Consider the following 15,009-nt stretch of genomic DNA (forward strand, 5'->3'; position numbering starts at 1 on the left):
GAGCTCGGTTTTTGTTTTTACTTTAAATATCTAGCTTTGACCACGTAAAATGAAATATTTTCAAAACTAAGTGAAATGTTGTACTTACAAAACTAATTAAAATAGAACAATAATATACAGGAAATGTATGTGGTTCTGGTCTTTGTCAGTTTGGTCAAATGCAAAAACAAAAAGCATGAGGAGGCATTGATGCATATATTTATGGAGACTGGGACATGACTGTGAGTTAACTGACATCACAAAGTTTTGTGTTTATTCTGAACTCATTATTAAATCTAGCTCTTGACAAATACCCCTCATATTACAATAAGAACTAAAACTAATACCCAAACTCATAAAACTAAACATAACAATAAGTATTAAACTCAAATGAGTAAACCCACTCTGGTAACCAATGGAAACTATTGTAAACAAAAATTCAAAATGACGTTACAGACAGTTAATCATGGATCGATCACTGAATGTGCAGGGGCCCAAAGTGGCCGTCACCTGCAAACTTTCACTCAAATTAACACATACGACCAGGAGGAGACTCAAAATGACCACAAAGAGATGCGAAAGAACAACAAAATGAAACAAAACAACCACAAAAATGACGAAAATAGATACAAAATAACATCAAAGAGACATAAAACCACAAAAAGATGCATAACAACAACCACAACCACCTGTGTGTCTTACTCCTGTGCATTAAGGGACATGGTGGGGGCCATTGTGTCATTATCCACCCATGGACATAATCTGCTCGTCCCCTGGGGTAGTGCTTTTTTGTCACACAATGAATTTGGACCAGCTTTGGGTTGATACCAGCAGTCTTGGCCTTTCGTCCCCAAAGCCGCCTCTTTAAATCCACAGCTGTCAGCTGTTGGGACTGGCATGCAGCGCAGTCCTGTCCATTTATCTCCACAAAAAAACACTGGAGACCACTTCTTTCCTATTTTATTTTATTTGAATGATCTGTTTTTCCCCTACAGACAGTCCATTGTGAAAATTTGTTGGCATCACAGATGATGAGACACACTAAAACAGACAAAACAATAAAAGAGAGATTAAATTGACCACATTTATGATGTGAAACCCACACTGACGCAAATTCTAAATTAATATGATTAGTAGTAGAGTCTTTGTGTGCGTGTGTGTGTGTGCGTAGTATTTTGCAATTTAACCCTTTGACACCTGGATCGACAGCAGTCTTCTTTTGCTGCATTCAGATGCCTTTCATAAGCATTTAAACCTTTGAACTCTGAGAACATTAGTTTGATTTCTTTCAAAACCTTAGCACAAAAAAGCAGTCAGCAAATTTTCCACAAATTGCTAAAAACTTGTGAAAAGCAACAAGAAAATTAGCTATAAAAAAGTGACTCATTAGAAAACAACTACACATTTTATAAATGTTACAATTATATATTTAGAATGAGGTTACAGAAAACAAATCTTATTTTTTATATTAATTATTGTTGTTTTATTTTTTACAGGGCATTTCCTGCTTTTGTTCCTTGCTATTTGTTTTTGTGATAATTTCAGCTATTTATTTATTTATTACTAATTTCTTGCTAATTTCGTAATTACTCATTCTGTTTTATTTCATGTTTTGTGAGAAATCAAGCCAATTTGCTCAGGTTTCAAAGGGTTAAGGAGCTGGCAATGAAATGTGCATGGGCCACTCTGTGGGTCTGGGGGATTCTGTGCAAAGCAGATGGAGTCAAACACAATTCAGCTGTGAATCATTTTCACAATTTATAATATATCAGTGACATGTCATATCATATTTTGATGAACATGGCTTTGAAAAAGGAACAAAATAATTCAGTGTGGCTCAAAAAATAATGATAAAATGAAGCTGATGGCACAAACAAAAATAGCCTCAGTCAGAGTTGGAGTGCGTGCCTTGTTGTCATGATTAAAAGAGTTTGGCCAGCATTCATTGGCAATCGTACCTGCTCCCCTATCCTGCTCTGTGGTGGTTGCTAAGTAACTTGCCAGCTTATCTTTAGAAATCTGGACACCTCACCATGATCATACGGTTATATAACTGCATGCAATATGCAGCGGAAGTCGATACAACGCCCCCATATTTCTAAACACATCACATAAGTGGGTGTGCGTGTAGGGCTTATGTTAATGAGGGTTGAAATCTCATCTGCCATGTTTGCAAGAAAAAACAGTGTTCTTGTTATCATTTTCTTTGTTGTGGCATCAGTTAATATAGCCGATTCTTCCTATAAATGATATGCACTTGCTCTAGAATAAACACAATCTCGTGCTTGTGGTTTAACCTCACAGAACTCCTCCTCTGACTGGCGCTGCTCCAGGCTTGGAGAAAGTAAATGAGCACCGGCTTGTTTCAGACAGAATTCCTTTCTCTATTCAGACGCTGAGCTCTATGAACAAGCAGGGCTGACTCCCTGATGACTGGATGGCATTCAGCTACACCTCCACCCTGCCCTTCTTTCCCTGCCTTCTCCGTTTCACCCTCTGTGTCCTCATTTCCCTCTCCTCAACCTCACTCCCCCCAAAAAAATCCTGTGTGAAGTGTGAAAGATGGAGGACGCCACATTAGCTCAAGCCAAATGTTGTCTTTTTTAAAACTTATTTTTGGATTGGCACTGCACCAGGCTTTGTAGTTTTTTGAACGTTGAGTCTGTGAGCAGCAGTGCTATCTGTCTGTCTTCCTCGTTGCCTTTGGGTCTGTATTCGTCTCTGCGCCTCTCTATTATCTGACTTCCATCTAACTTTTTCCTCCCTATCGCGGCTTCTCTTGTTATCTGCACCCCTGATTCAGCCCTATCCCTCCACACGAAAAAATTGTGATCTTCTCCGCAAATGATCTCTATCAGCCCCCGTCACCGTCCCCAGTTGTCTGACACCATCTGCTGCACCCTACTGGTTGGGCGCCGTTACTGCCTCCAGCTGTGCAGATGTTTGAGCGAGACAAAGCCCCGGTACCTGGGCCAAGTGCCCTCACCGGACAGAAAAGTGCATGACAAAGAAAAATTCAGGAGAATTTCGATTGTGGGGAGGTGGAGGTTAAAGAGAGGATGTAGGCAGGGCAAGGACTTTCCCTTCAGGGGATTTAACACAATGAGATGTCGAATGAAACACATCAAACAGTCAGAGGGAAGGAAAAGGGAAGCAAGACATCATTTCAAGTCGTGTTGGAGCTGGTTCACCACATCAACTTTATGTTTCCTGCAGCTGTTATGTGTAAAAAAATGTCTCTAAATCAAACATGTTTGAAGTTTGAAGACAACGTTTTTCTTTTTTTAACAGAGGTTAGGCCCATTTTCAGAGGTTTTTTTTATCTCCATCTGTTGTTAACAACTGACTGACATTAACCGCAGGGTAACATAAAACATCAGCCATGCAAAGTAGGGGTTGACAGATTATTGGCCAGGCCGATTATTGGGGCCGATATTTGGTTGCCGATATTTGGTTTATTGGTCGAACCCTAATGCAAACTATTTGAGTCAGTGCACAGTGCAATAAGGATGACAGATAAAGTTAACTATGTGATACTGTGGTGGATTATGTAGCTTTGGCAGTTTTTAAGTTTACAAGCTGATTTCACATGATGCAAAAAAGAGGGATTTTTCCAGAAAATCGCCACAGCTCTGGCAAACTAATTTTAGTAAATATATGAAGGAATTACACTTAAACTCAGCTCAAGTGACCACTACTTTAGACTGGCAATCGGAAGTAACATTGTACAAGACAAAAAAAGACTCCAGATATAACATGTGCCCCAGAATCTATGAGAGCATTTTATTATATGGAAGCAAATAAGAGTCATAAGTATTTCAATTTTAATAGCTACGGAGCGCCCAGTAGCCCTCCTTTGGCAAAAGAAACCAGCCACTGACTGCTTGATATTGAATTAGACCAATTTAATTGAACTCCTTGAATCTATTTTATTGAAATTTAGATCTGAATTTATGAACATTGAAAAGAAAAATTCAAATTCAGCTTTTGAAATTGCAAAACAAGACATTTCCTATTTTAATTTTAAAGTCATCAATTTAGATACATGGTTTTCAAAGTAAAATATTTCAATCAGTATTCAATTCAGTATTCATATATTAACTACTACACCCGCTAACCATATCTGTGCGCAGAGGGAAGCATGCATCTATTCATGGATGAGAGGCTCGTGCTCTTGACAGTGTGAGATGTAAACATTAGTAGCGTCCTCCTCAGCTGAGCTGTGAGCTAACTTAGTGCTGCTTGGTGAGCTAATAATAGATGCACTTTTCCTTCTGCACAGTGAGAGGGTCGGTTGGTGCAGTTCGGTAGAAAGAAAATAGTTCCTACATGAAACTGCTCACAACAAGGTCTGTGGATTATCTTGAGTAACCAGGTCAGGATTTCTGGAAAGAGACATTGCTGTTGAGTTTTTCAAATGTATTTTTTGGCACTATGAGTTAGTTAGTTTCATTATTTTGAAGAGAAGGCAGAACATTTTGGCAACTCACACCAAAACTATCTAGACTGATAAATACCTCTATATCTTTATTTTATATTTTATATATTATTTTATATTTATATCTTTGATTTTAGAGTGAACTGTCCCTTTAAGTATTTAGTGGCTGTTAAAATTCAAATACTCATCTCTCTTATTTGCTTCCATATTTCTTACAGATAATGGTTGCAAATTTCAGGTATCTATCTGTTAAACTTGGTTTGAGACATGAGACGAAAACTATAATGTCAGCAGAGAAAAAATCTAACCAAAAATTCCTGCAGCATCTCTTTACAGTTGACCAGAATCGCTTTAAATATTCATTGGGCAACACTTAAACTACAACATCACATCTTCACGCTCAATATACCCCCGCGGTGCAAAACTCCACCTCTGTACCACCGGAATAAACAAATGCACTTAAACTTAAGGACAAGGAAAACTACAGAAATGTAGTAAAAACCACAAAATGTTTGCAACCACAAGCTACTCTCTCAGCTTCACCACAGGCGGAAATACACCGTAAATTCACAGTAAATACAATGTAACACCTCCCACATTCCATCATAAGGTCATATGAGCAACGGAAAGTTAACAGTGCTTTTTTAACAAACTTGATTTGACTTTTGCTCATACTCGGAGTTGTTTACACCATCATGATTACTGACTAAACGTCAACAAACACATTGTGGTGAACATAAATTTATTTATATACGAACAATTACCAGAAGTGCCTCGTAAAAGTGAAAAAAAAAAAACCACTTTAAAGAGGAAGGAGAAAGAGGCGGAGGGAGAGCAGATGTAATGCAGCAGCCATATCAGCGTTAGGTGATGCCATGTCGACGTTTTTATTAATTATTACCCAGAGACATCAGAGGAGCAGTGTGCATAACACAGACAGCATCTGTCTCAGCTCGATCACGAACTTACATACACACACACACACACACACACACACACACACACACACACACACAGAGCATACTCTCCAAGTGCCCTCTCATCTCCCTGATCCAGTGTAATTAAGGCCCACAGCGATAGAGAGATTATTTTCTTTTTCCAACTAAAAGGAAACGGGTGAGAGAGAGAGAGATTAAGAGAGAATGAGAAAGATTGAAAGAGAGAAAATGAAATAGATGTAGCGATAGAGAGACGGAGATACACTGCAGATGAGGACAGAAGTTATTTATAAAACTTTAACTCCGCGCCAGCATAATTCAAGACGCGTGAAGGTCGTCCGTCCATCTTTTGCTCGACTTTCTCTCCATCAATCTAGTCTCACTTCCCTGTTCTCTCTCTGTCTCTCATCCTGCCATCCCCCCCCTTTCTCTAATCTGCTGTTCAGTTTCTAAACCGCTGCAGATGTCTGGAATACTTCACGCGGCCGTGCTGACACCTCCAGCTGTCAATTTAACTCTGTGACTGTGTGTGTGTGTGTGTGTATCAGTAACCGATGATCGTGTCAAGGAGTTATCAGAGTGCACGTCAGCCCATGTGCTCGCCGGTTCCATCAGTTTTTGGCGTGTTCGACTGTTATCTCAGTATCACGGGCCGAACGTGGTGTGTGATTTTGTAAAAGTGTGTCAACCAAGCGTGTCAGTGAGTGAGAGGTTCAGCTCCTCCTGCAGCATCGATAAATATTCGCCATCACTGCTCCCATAGATGGATGAGGACAGAGGGCAGAGGGAGGAAGTGGGTGTGAGGGTGTGCAGAGAGGCGGCGAGTGAGTGGAAAAGTGATAAAAGATGTCTGGTGGAGGCAGTTTAGTCCAAAGTGTGTTGACGGTTCAATGAGCAGCCGTTCAGACGGAGATGATATGGGTCTGAGAGAGGGAGTCTCTCCTCGAGTCAGCTGTCATTCTAAAACAATCGATATATCTCAACAAAAACTGATTTTATGCGGAAAAACAGAAATAACATTTCGCTTTTAAAAAGCACCATCTCTGTATAGCTTGTATCATTTTCAATCCCCTATACTGCGAGTTGGAAGTCATTCGTGTCAGCCTGAAAATTTGGATAAATGCTGTCATACACTGAGATCAATTCCAGGCTGTGGAGCCCATATCCGCAACTGGCAATAAAGATAATCATCTAATAAATATAGATTTGAGTTATCTAATCATTTCTCATTGCCAGGGATGCTTCAAGGAAAGACTTAATCTAACCGCTTTAGTTTAATCTCAACAGGCAGAAAAAGAGACCCAGCTTTTCTAACATGTGGCTAACAAACACTCCAGCTAGTTACAGAAATGACATAAGCAAGGGGAAAAATACAACGATGACTTGAAACGCTTACAAAATTAACATTTTCTACCTTTATTTACTCATCTTACCAAGCTTAGTTCACACTAGTCAAACCAGCCGAGCGATTTGGATATCCTAGTTAGCAATGCTACATTTAAAATAAAACATAATTTACACATTTTTAGGCTGTTTCATATGGTAAATTCATGAAGAATTAGTTTGACATTTTGTGAATTATGCTTTTTTTGTTAGTTGAGCCCTTTTACCTGTTTCCAGTCTAAGCTTACCTGCTGCTGGATTTAGCTTTGTATTTAGTGAACAGATATGAGTGTGAATGAAAACACAAAGATTTTCATATTCAGGTGATTATACCCCAAAGAAAACATACTTAAAATATATTCCATGTCTGCCATTATATTCCCTTAAATCCCACACACTAGACCTTTACATCAAATTGTTGCTATAGGATGCAAATCAAACAGCATCTTGAAGCTACAGCTCGGCCTATCATTCCCAAAAATATTGACGTATTCATTTAAGTTGGTAACATGTACCATGTACTGTACTGTAAGTACTGTGGACTCAAATTCAAGTCCATTATATGAAGACCCTCTCAGGCTAAACAAAGTCATAAATTTATGATTTTATGACATACGACTGTTTTTTGTTTACTGTGATTTATGTTCCACCACATCACCAGATCCAGAGAAGAGAAGCACAGAGAGAAAAAAGGCAGTGAGGACTAAGGATAGAATAAAGTGAGAGAAATTGAATAGAAAAAAGATGGGGGAAAAAAAGGAGGAGACCCTCGGGGGGGTTTATTTCCCAAAGGACTGACTGGTCTTATTTCAGCTCCACTGTCAATATGAGAAAACAGAGAAATAAAAGTTAAATCATGCATCCCTCCCCCCTCCACCCGCCATAAGCTCTTCCCTCTCCTGTCTGTTTTATCTGCAGTCGCTGCTTGCTCTTTCCCTCTGTCTCTCTTCATCTCTCTTTATATTCTCCTCTCTTCTCTCTATTTCTCTCTGTATTTATGTCTCTGTCTCCCTCAAGTCTGTCTCAATTGTGTTTAGGTCACTGAACTGTGGTTTTCAATTGGTGCCATTGAGCTATGGGGCAAGCTGTGAAAGTCTAACTGGACAATTGAAAAGAAGATAGCAGCACACTTTTCTCTTGGTCCCAAAAGTATACGCGGTGATGGAAAATACAAACAAAACAAAATGAGAATAACATTTTTTCTATGGTTACTACAAACTTTGACAAAGATATCATCATGGGTATATTTCCTAAAACCTCCAGCACCCTTTCGAAGAGTTCGCAACCCAATCACCAGAATAAATGTTGGCATTGTACGTCGCAGCAAACGATGGATATGTTAGATTTGTATGCGATTATATAGCAGATACAATGAACTTTATGTTTCTTTACATTTCAGCAGGCACAGAAATCACTCAGTTGTGGTTAAAAAAGGTTCATGTTTTGGTTTTAAAGGCTCTTTTTTTGTTAGAACAATCTCAGCTGGAAATGCAGCGATGTCTTGATAAATAATGATCGTTTTTCGTGGCACCATCTTGGCAGGAAATAGTAATGACTAAGTAAAAAAAGCTAAAAATCGCTTTTTGTGGCACTATCCTAGCTGAAAATGCAGTGATGTCGTGGCATTATACTGACAGGAAACGCAGTAATGTTTTTGGTTAAAGACAAACACTTTTAGTGGTGCCATTTTGGCGGGAACCTTAGAGATGTCTCTGCAAAAAAACAAAAACTTTTCAGTGCACTATGACATTGTAATGCAGCAATGTCTTGGTAAAAAACGACTGTTTTTTGTGGCACTATTTATCCTGGCAGGAAACCAATGATGTCTCAGTGAAAAACAATCGCTGTTTGTGGCACTCTACCAGCATTAAACAAAGAAATTACTTAAGAAAAAAACTACCAATTTTCGAGGCACTATACCTGCAGGAAACACAGCGATGCCTTTGTAAAAACACGAAACACTTTCATGGCACTATCTCCAATGGAAAGGCAACAACAGGTCACCAAAAACACCCAAACATATTGACGAATAAGCTGCCTCAGTAACTCGCCATCCACAGTCCCCTTCATATCCCAGTGACAAAGTCAGCAAATATACTGCGTGATTTTAGAAATGATATAATATGTATGAAACAAGCAAATATAACATCTTTGTAGAAATGTACAAAGAGTTTCTTCTTCAAACTAGACTGTTATACAAGGAGATCGATATCACCCTCATGTATTCATTCTTCATTCTTCATTGGACAAAAGAATATTTCCCAAAATGTCAAGTATTGCTCCAGTGGCTTGGACGCACATGAAGCAAGAGCACAACTTAAAAGAGAATTTTACCTGAATAAAATGAAGCTAATTGCTTCCAGCACCATATAAGTATTCCCGAATGGTGTTACATAACTTTACTGACTCATTTATTCACTCTCCCATGCAGATTTTTTTCTGCATTTTCTCCACATGCATTCATTTGTCCAACTATATTCCAAACTATTTTGCATTTATCAGAGGGTTATCGAGCCCAAACCGAAGTGATGACATTCATGGGACACTGAGCCCGCAGTGGGTCACTTAAAGCTCAAAGAAGATTATATGTCTGTAAAATAAGTTCAGTCCAAAGGGTCAGTTCCCTTTATGATTTCCTTTTGGAGTAATGACCCTGATAATAGTCTAATGATGAGTGATGACATAGCAGCTGAAAGAACGACCCGATTCAGCACTTTGCTGTATGAGCCATCAGCCACTGAAGCATGAGTCAGTGATATCAGAGGCCGTGTCAAAAATGGTGGCATCCGCATTGAAATGCCACAACATTAGAAAAACAGCTTTAGTGAGCACGTGCAAAACATGTCAGCCAGCAGGTTTATAGTCTTCAAGAGTGGCCAGAGGTATTTTTACTGTCACTGAAAATGTTGACTTAAAGTGGGAAAAAGGCAGTGGTTTCATACTCATCACTCTCACGGATGAATGACTGAACTGGATTTCTGGGCACAGACCCAAGGGGCCCAAAGTGTCAGGAGCCCCAGCAAGACTTTAAATGACTACAGAAGGACACAAAAAGACCACAGAGAAATACAAAAGAAAGAGACACAAAATGACCACACAAGGCACAAAATTGCCTCAAAGAGACACAAAATATCCTCAAAATAACCAGAAACAATCACAAGAAGATACAAAATGACCAAAGACACAAAACAACCATGGAGAGACACGCAATTACCCCAAAGAGACAGAAATCAACCACAGAGGAACACAAATATATACACAAAATTACCTCAAACAGTCACAAAACAACCGCAAGAGGACACAAAATGACACCAATACAAAAAATATCTCAAACAGAAACAAAACAATGAGACACAAAAACATACACAAATTTACCTCAAAGAGACACAAAACAACCACAAAGAGACACAAAACAACCACAAAGAGAAAAGAAAATAACCAAGAGGACACAAAATGACAACAGGACAAAAAAAAGCAGACACAATACAACAACAGACACAAAAAATTACACACATTTACCTCGAAAACACACAAAACAACCATATGAGGAATCAAAATTACCACAAAGACACCTCAAATGTCTTCAAAAAGACACAAAACAAGTATATAGAGACATAAACCAACCACAAGAAGATAAATAAAATGACAAATAGAAACAAAACAACTACAAAGAGACAAAAAACAGCCAAAAGAAGACACAAAATAACAAAAAGACAAAAAAATTACCTGCAAGATATTCAAAATAACCAAAAAACACACAAATGTGCCTCAAAGGGACAAAACAGCCACAAAAAGAAGATACAAAAAATGTGACACACATCACATAGTTGTTGACAGACATTTGGTTTAAAAAAACAGATCAGAATGTGAAAGCAAAGAAAAGGTCTTTTGTTCTCTACATGACGGTCAGCTGACAAGACAAAGACCACAGGAAAACCAGGCGTTGTGTGTCTATGTGTCTGCATGTGTGGGCGGATCACCACACCGTTCAAATAACAACGCATCAAAAACCTACAAAGGACCGAGCTGCGGTGAAACAACCTTGAGCTCTATCAGACGTCGAGACATCCAGCAATCAAAAAGAAAGTGGCGACTGCTCTTAAAGTCAGATTGAAAGAAAATACAAAAAAGTATGTGTCTGACCAAACAACTGAAATAAATGAATCTGCGTTCCAGCTTGAGATATTGTGTTGTGCATCTGCTTCCCCTCCATGTGCCATGTCTGCTTTTTGCTCCTGACACTGATTTCCTAGAGTGTCTTTTGATGACTCACAGAGGCACACTTTTTACAGTTGTTACGTTCAGCTGCGAGTGTAGGTGGAAGGACTGATATTGATAGTGACTGTGACAGAGAGCGAACGAGGAAGTGAGATTTTCCATTTGAGAAACAGTGAAAGTTATGTCCCTTGTCAGTGAGAGTCTGAAAAAATACCCCACCAACGAAAAACAGGAATACAGCATGCTGCCTTTTAACCGAGTCGATGTACCTGAGCTCGTTTTCTTCACACATTTCTTTTTCATTTTTTAGTCTAGATCTATTTTACAGTGTTGTGAAAGACTCAGACTCGGGGAAGGCAGAAACACGTCCTTCGGGTGAATCCGCTGCTGAGTCAAAGAGAACTGTGAAAGCCCAGCTAAGCAAAATGGATTCCTCATCTCTTCTATAAGAGTCTAGGTTGGCATCACTTTGCTCCACTTTCCAAAAATAAGCTACTAAATAACCCATTGGGACAGATTCACTGGCATAGTCTGAGGCTAGTCCCTAGCCACGTATTCTTTCACAGCCACCTTTCAGAAAGTATTCTGAGCAGAAACTTTACTTAACCCTTTGAAACCTGAGCAACTTGGCTTAATTTCTATTTAAAAAAAAAAAAAAAAACGTGAAGAAAGCGATTAGCAACAAATAAGTAATAACCCAAAAAAAATATGCATTGCACAAAATTACCTGAAAATTAGTAAACAATAAAATAAAGTGGAAAAAATACAGAAATGACCTGTAAAAATAGTGCTTTAAAAATTCATATTATTTTCTTACATCATTTGAAATATGTAGTTAACCTACATAAAGTTCAGCCTCGTGTTCAGAAGAAAATGTTAGCATGATATGCTTCTACACACCCAAATATGTTAAATTTGCACATCTAATAGTAATATCAACATATCTAAAATATTGTAGTATATGAGCTCATTTTGTCACAGGAAGGTGGGGGTGGTGGCGAATGGCATGACAGCTACACAAGACGCCTACCATTCTGCCGACCACTGTTCAAGACCAACCAACAACTAAAGAGGCTTTGTTTAGTGAGTCACTGCTGTGTTTCCGGTGTTTTGCTATTAAACCACCAAACGTAGGTGTTTTCTATATGGCTGTTCTCATGCACTGTTCACATGTTTTCCCACGAAAAGTAATATATCAAAGCCGCCACAAATCCCACATAATCACGGACGAGTAATTTGTGTGTAACCCACATATTTGCGACACGTTCTCATCCCAACTTGTCACATGGTGCTGCTCTGTCAGTGACCTCCCGCATCTACTTTTAATGTTTTAGGTATCTTTCTGCAACAGCTGATTATGCTTCTGGGTGCCGTTACTGTGATGACAACAAATGCACATGGTGTGATTAAACTGCATGGTCCTTATGTTTGCACAACAGCGCAGACTGTCATGATGGTTAAGATTAGGCAACAAAGTTACAGACATCCACCTTCCTCCCTGTGTGACCTATGAGCACACTCACGTTCCTTATATTACGTGGTTATTGGCAGCGTAATAACCTGATGCTGTCCTTCAACGTTTCATCCGGCCACATTCTCATGTGATGCTGCCTGTGTGCATTGCCTGTGGATGCCCGGTGCCATCCAGTGTGGTTCTGTCTCAAAGCGTTCTCATGTGGCACCGTACAGCCGTGTTTCGTTTGGACGCGGAAGGTAGCTTTTGGCGTCACGCTCATATGCCGAAAGTACTGACAGAGTGGTGCGATATGAAATGAAGTGAAAATGGATGGTTGCTGGGAAGACTGTGATCAGCTGACCAATGTGCTGACAAGAGTAAAGAAAGAAATGGTCCCTCAAGGAGGCAGGTTGGGGTGGTGGCACGGTCAAAAACTGTTTTTTTACCCCAGGAAACCGGAGTTCAGAATCGTGTGAAATTTGAATGAACGTTGTCAACTTGTCACCATGTTTTGTTTTTTCCTAAACCTTGCCAAAGTAACTTTACTTGCCTAAACCTAACCTTCATAACGCTACATTAATGAGTAACATCATTCATGGGGCACAAATGTGTAGAACATCATGCTAATCATTGTGTGTACATTTTTGTTGGATATCATGCAAAAACACAGACTACGGGACGGCTTTGTTCCCCAGGTGGTTTCCCTGTGATAGTGCCACAAAAAACTGCTTTTCTTGAGACTTTGACTACTTCTCTGGCTGGGATTTTCCCTCCAAAATCGGGCTTTTTTAGCTCAAGCATTATTTCCTTTCCATAACCAAGTGGTTTTTGTGTCTAAACCTAAACTGTGTAACTTTACATGAAGTACATAACCCGTGGGTACCAGTGGGTACACTAATTCATGTAGCACTAATTCATTATCATATGACCTGTCTTACGGATACATTGTCCTAATCCATCATGGATTTATTTCACGGTGTTACAGGTCTATATGAGACTGTTAGGATTGGGTGTCACTGTGACATGTTGTTGTGATGACAAATTATTCTATCACTACAAAATGATTTGTCATAGACCGTCACCTTTATTACCTGATTTGTGTTTTAATTTGTTTTGGAGTTGCATTTCTTAGGCTTCATTCCAGGTAAATAAATAAATAAAATAAAAAATGTAATGAACCATCAGAAAGCTGTTATTGGGTTATTGAACACAGCGGCCTTGTTTATCATTCTAATCTAATCCAATTATGAGAAATACACATCGGGGACTGAGCTATAGCCAGAGTTTTTAGAAATACTGAGGTCAAAGTGATGATGCAGTTTTCAGATAATCAGGTAATTAAGAGGTTTTTAACGGCGCCGAATCTTTCTCTCAACCCATAAATGATCCATCATTTTATTTGGACAGCAATTAATTTAAATCAATCTTTTTATTATTTATGTATTATTTGTAGACCTAAATATATTGAGTCTAAAAGAATATACTGAAATCAACCTATAAAATGTAATGTAAACTTTTAAACTCAGCTGCCAGAAAAAAATTTAGGTGTTGCACGTTTCTGCAAACCACATATATGTTACATTTGTCCATTATCATGTGGCAGATGGATTGAAACTTAAGTGTCTTTGCTCTTTAATTGTTTTATCACTTTGGTTGAACTGTGGTAAGGTTAAAGTTACATTAGTGAGCTTAAAAAAAGGAACATGGCTTGGTGTTGTCACGCTACGTACGACGAGACATTAATTTGGTTTGACATGAGACATGGACACTAGTTTCCTGGGGGAACTCCTCGTGTGATCACAGCTTTCATTATTACATAGGTTAAATACTAATTCTGTAGCATTACTTTTTGTGGGGATATTTACAAATGTTGCATGAGAGCAGTCTGACTAAGGTGCTAAATGAAGTTATCCAAATAAAAATAAAGGATATAAAACTGACACTTTCAATGAAATCATAAAAAAACTATGTTTCAAACTTAGACCACATTCACAGTGTTGCATGATTTCCAACTTCACCAGCAGATTTCCATTAAATTAAAAAACAAAGTCCCTTTCTGGCTCCACTCATCATGGCTGTGAAAGTGGATCCGATTTTCACGGACTGACGTCAAAGCCGGACCGAGCTGAGCCGAGCTGAGCCGGGGCTGAAGTTTCCACAGTTACTGCTGTCAGGACGTCTCCTCTGACAGGGGAGCTGTCAGCACACAAGGACCACACACACACACACACACACACACACACACACACACTCAAACTCACACAAACACCTGACCCAATTTTCAAGCTGCTACACCATCCAGCAACAACAGCCAGAGAGGCATCAAAAAACAGCCAAAAAAGACAAGTAGCATCAAAATCCTCTCTGTCCCCTCCTGGCAAACCTGTTTTACACACAGCACCCCCCTCTCTTCCTTCTCTTTAATTTTCCCTTTCGATTTTGATAATGCAGGCAACTTGCTTTCCTTTCCTGAATAATTACTAATGCTTCCAAGGCCTGTCCTAAATCCACTGGGTGAGAGATATCATGCCCAGACTTTGTCCCAACAGAACCACAAAACCACAAATCCGTCTCTTAACCCCAGACTTAAGCCAGTT

The 15,009-nt window shown here is 39.1% G+C and overlaps 1 protein-coding gene across 1 annotated transcript in view; it reads right to left on the bottom strand.

The window, feature by feature from the left end:
• grapa (GRB2 related adaptor protein a) overlaps positions 1-15,009 on the bottom strand; it is a 37,998-nt gene that overhangs the window by 14,431 nt on the left and 8,558 nt on the right. The window lies entirely within an intron of this gene.

Source organism: Plectropomus leopardus, chromosome 18 (assembly GCF_026936395.1).
Source record: "Plectropomus leopardus strain MGB_pleo_1.0 chromosome 18, ASM2693639v1, whole genome shotgun sequence".
Taxonomy (NCBI): Eukaryota; Metazoa; Chordata; class Actinopteri; order Perciformes; family Serranidae; genus Plectropomus; species Plectropomus leopardus.